This window comes from Cydia fagiglandana, chromosome 19 (genome assembly GCF_963556715.1).
Source record: "Cydia fagiglandana chromosome 19, ilCydFagi1.1, whole genome shotgun sequence".
Classification (NCBI taxonomy): Eukaryota; Metazoa; Arthropoda; class Insecta; order Lepidoptera; family Tortricidae; genus Cydia; species Cydia fagiglandana.
The window spans coordinates 5,790,804-5,795,803 of NC_085950.1; the positions used below are offsets into that span (position 1 = coordinate 5,790,804).

General features: G+C 39.1%; 1 non-coding gene across 1 annotated transcript in view; it reads right to left on the reverse strand.

Annotated features, from left to right (window-relative positions):
• LOC134674270 (small subunit ribosomal RNA) overlaps nt 1-1,485 on the reverse strand; it is a 1,908-nt gene extending 423 nt beyond the window's left edge. The window contains exon 1 of the ribosomal RNA XR_010099577.1: nt 1-1,485. This exon is cut by the window's left edge and continues 423 nt beyond it. This is a non-coding gene — a ribosomal RNA (small subunit ribosomal RNA).
• Nucleotides 1,486-5,000: the final 3,515 nt, after the last annotated feature.

Here is a 5,000-nt window from a genome sequence, read left to right on the forward strand (position 1 = left end):
ATTTTAATACGTCGCCAGTGAGTTGCGCGACCGCGAACGGCCGCGCGCACCTAAATGACGACGCCTATTTAGCAGGCTAGAGTCTCGTTCGTTACCGGAATTAACCAGACAAATCGCTCCACCAACTAAGAACGGCCATGCACCACCACCCACCGAATCAAGAAAGAGCTGTTAATCTGTCAATCCTTCCGGTGTCCGGGCCTGGTGAGATTTCCCGTGTTGAGTCAAATTAAGCCGCAGGCTCCACTCCTGGTGGTGCCCTTCCGTCAATTCCTTTAAGTTTCAGCTTTGCAACCATACTCCCCCCGGAGTCCAAAATCTTTGGTTTCCCGGAAGCTGCCCGCCGAGCCATTGTAGTAACGTCGGCGGATCGCTAGATGACATATTTACGGTTAGAACTAGGGCGGTATCTAATCGCCTTCGAACCTCTAACTTTCGTTCTTGATTGATGAAAACACCTTTGGCAAATGCTTTCGCTGATGTTCGTCTTGCGACGATCCAAGAATTTCACCTCTAACGTCGCAATACGAATGCCCCCAGTTATCCCTATTAATCATTACCTCGGAGTTCTGAAAACCAACAAAATAGAACCGAGATCATATTCTATTATTCCATGCACGAAATATTCAAGCAGCATTTTGAGCCCGCTTTGAGCACTCTAATTTGTTCAAAGTAAAATTGTCGGCCCACCTCGACACTCACTGAAGAGCATCGCGATAGGATTTTTATATTGAACCGTACTTTTACATACGATTCACCGACGATATGCTCCGCAAACGTGTCAGTATCGATTCGGATGAATCGCACCGACAGTGCGTAGCACAAATGCAACTACGAGCTTTTTAACCGCAACAATTTTAGTATACGCTATTGGAGCTGGAGTTACCGCGGCTGCTGGCACCAGACTTGCCCTCCAATTGTTCCTCGTTAAAATATTTAAAGTGTACTCATTCCGATTACGAGGCCTCGTAAGAGTCCCGTATCGTTATTTTTCGTCACTACCTCCCCGTGCCGGGAGTGGGTAATTTGCGCGCCTGCTGCCTTCCTTGGATGTGGTAGCCGTTTCTCAGGCTCCCTCTCCGGAATCGAACCCTGATTCCCCGTTACCCGTGACAACCATGGTAGTCGCAGAAACTACCATCGAAAGTTGATAAGGCAGACATTTGAAAGATGCGTCGCCGGTACTGGACCGTGCGATCTGCAAAAGTTATCCAGATTCATCAAAATGTTACGACTTCGGACGCGAGGCCCTCCGCCGATTGGTTTTGATCTAATAAAAGCACTCATCCCATCACTGGTCAGAGTTCTGATTGCATGTATTAGCTCTAGAATTACCACAGTTATCCAAGTAACTGAGTAAGATCTAAGGAACCAAAACTGATATATTGAGCCATTCGCGGTATCGCCTTAATACGGCTTGCACTGAGACATGCATGGCTTAATCTTTGAGACAAGCATATAACTACTGGCAGGATCAACCAGGGAGCTGCCGTGTTCATGTGAGTCTTGTTTAGAGACACAAAACACTAGCGCCGACGCGTGCGCGCCAATATCATCTATGTATATTATACTACACAACACACACAGACGACGGAGACCGCACGCGTAAGACACGAGTCGTATACGACACACGCCACCATTCGGATATACCGAAATCGACGTGGCGTATCGTAGACTGGTGGATATTTCACTTACCACTCTATTCTACCTGGTGGTACAGAGACACACGCGTGCGTGCGTGCGTGTACCTTAGGTAGGTAGCGGGTGAGTAAAGCGCGCACATACACACGCACATAGTTGTGTGATGTTTCATAGCGCCGATATGTAATCGAACGTTCTTCCACGACCAGACATAAAAATTTCACTATTTATTTTTTTAATTTTTAGATTCTTTTTTTAACATAGTCGTTCGTTACGATTTATATCGCTCGCCAGGTATTATAGAGCCCTCAAAACCCTCACAACCAATACAGTATAATGAAACTTACATCAAAGCGTATTCCCACCACCGCTAAACTACTAACCGCAATTACAATTGCGTATTTGAAGGTTTCGCGATATGAAAACACTGAGAGAGAGTTTCAAAAACCGTATTACCGTTAGGGTTAAAAATTGTTCTTTGTTTTAAATCGGATTATCATCCGATCGATCCTCGCCACACGTATAGGAGAACACACACTATTTTCTCGCAAATATGTTGTCATCATTCAAACCAATCGGCAACTTTGCGTCGTCTCGAATTGGCGATGGTGACAGACAATCTGCAAGTAAATACAGCGCGCGTTGTACTCTCCCCCGTGGGTAAGGATAATATAATATATCTCCCCCGTCTGTCACGTTTCAATATTAAAACGCGTAAACTAGGACCAAAGTGCAAATAAATAATACAACGGTGGTCCACAGTCCACCAGCATGTGTAACATCTTGGTGTTTTGTGTGACCCGCCGCGCGCCCTAAAAGCTTCGAGGAGCAGTTGTTTTGTGTTGTGTTGTAGATACCTAACTAGGTATAGGGGTACTTACATTTCTTATAATACATATATTTTATAAGTTTATAAGTAACATAAATACATACACACCAACTTCAGGTATTTTACTGGAAAATTTGCTGCGAGACTATAACCATTTCAAGAACATAATAATTTGGTTAGGTTAGGTTATGTTAGATAATAAAAAAAAAAAAAGTTAGGTTAGGTTAGGTTATAAAAAAAAAACAAGAAATAAAAAAAGTTAGGTCAGGTTAGATTAGGTTAGGTTAAAAAAAAAATTAAAAAAAAAAGTTAGGTTAGGTTAGGTTAAAAAAAAAAAAAAAAAAATATGGCGAACAAAGTTTACCGGTGGAATCACTTACTTACCTAATTGTTTGTTTATTTATTTATTTATATAGGTAAATAATAAAGGATCGATCGTATTGATTGATTGATTGTGTCGTCGAACTGAATGTGTCAGTGTCAATGTGACATATTATGTAAATCAATCAATGTCAGTCAATAGGGGGGGGCTATACAGACACAACTCACCTTGGATCGCATTCGATTTGCGTCCGGCAGTTAGGTGGGTAGGTACATTTATTTATCTAAATTAAATCTGAAAAGTAAGTTTAGGTTTTTTGCTGGTTAAGTTAACTAAATAAACTTAGCATCGATGACAAAAGAAAAAATCGAATGTGACTTGTTACAACGTCTGTAGAGGCCTTGACCGAAGAAAAGTAGAAACGAAATTTAATAATAATATGATTGAGTAAAAAGGGAGGGAGGGGGCTACTGCGTATAATAATAGAGTGTAAAAAAAATGTACTTACGTTTATTTTTATTGATTTTTGTGTTATTTGGAAGAGGTGCGCGCCGTGTGCAAATATTTTTTACCATAATATTTTTTTATGATACTACAATTTTATATTATTATATTTTACACTTTTATATTAGGAATCGAGAAATACTTAATAAATAAATAAATAAATATATGTATGTATTTAGGTATATTGAAAGCTTAATAAAGCTGTGCTAATGTTAAAAATAAAAGGATATATGGTGTGGCGTGTTAATGTTATTATTTAGGTTATAAAATAAGAGTGCAGGGAAAAAAAAAAAACAACTAACCATTTTTCACAATTCTAAACCGATTCGTGTGAAATTTAATAAAAAAGAAAGAAATCTTCTTCTGTAAAGTCATCACGAACCAGCCCAGTTCGAACTCTGGCAACCCCGTCGTTCTATCTGTCATTCCGTGTCGGAGGAGAGACTAGACAGGGTGGCTACCGCGAAAATCGAAATTCGCAAATTGCCGGGGTCTTATAACATTTATTATTCCTCATGATTCTGAAGTATGTAAGTTTATTTTCTTTCACCACACCAGCTCGGAAAGGCTTACTTTGCACTTAAAAAACTGAAAGCTAAATTGCATTTTATTCACATATGAGGCAAAGTAATGAACGCCACACACAAAATTAATGAATATTATTTTATTTTTTATTTTTTCTGTAATTATTAGGCGTCTATAATGAAACCATTTCCAAAAAAATGTCATCATGCCTATTCGTAAGTCATCATCTTTGGATATTATTATATCTATGATCTTTGGCCTACTTAAAAAAAAAAAGGAGGTGTATTTTTCTGTTTAAATTAGAGCAGCCGTTGCAGCCCGCCATCTATCGAGCATTGGTAAGTGAGTTTGTCTAATCGATTTGGCAGTGACCGAATCATCGATTTGTAACGATTATTGTTTTTATTTCCTAGCTTTTCCTACGCTAAACTATAAACAGCTTAATTATTTTAAGTTAAAATACAAAGTATTTTAAAATGTTGATTCACGTATATATTATTACTTGAAAGGTAATTTGAGTATTAATTTCGATATTCGATGGTGACATTTCATGAAGCATGATAAGATGAATATAAGATGATGATGATGATGATAATTTGCTATTATTTCATTTGAGCAACTTGATTTTGTACCGTATGCCACGCCGACTTGTAAGTAAAATGATAATTGTATTCGATGAGCATCGATTTTTAATCGATTAACTGGTATCTATGGTTATGGAAATAATTGGTAGGAAAATACGACTCTCGAAACGTCACAGTGAAAATTTTTCATATACCGGTCGCTTACCGGTCAAGACAAGTTTGCCTCGAAGTTGATGTAAAAACTTTATATAGTACTCGGTTTTATAACTAGCTACTCATATTTTGTGTTGAAATCATCTGGCTAAAGCGAAACGCAGCGTTGTTACTTTCATGGTGTGATGTAACGTCAGTTCACTCATACAAAAGCGTGAGCGGAATGGACCTGTACAACTTCAGCCTGGAGACGTCGTCTTGGTGGATTGAAGAGGATTGGATTGGATAATTGAAGAGATTTACCCTGGTGCTGATGGCGTTAGTAGAGTGGTTCGTGTTAGAACTGCAGCCGGAACAAAGGTAAGACCTGTTCAACGAATTTTTCCACTGGAGTTAAACTCGCATGACAGACTTGACTCGTCTTTGAAGTTAGTTGGTACTG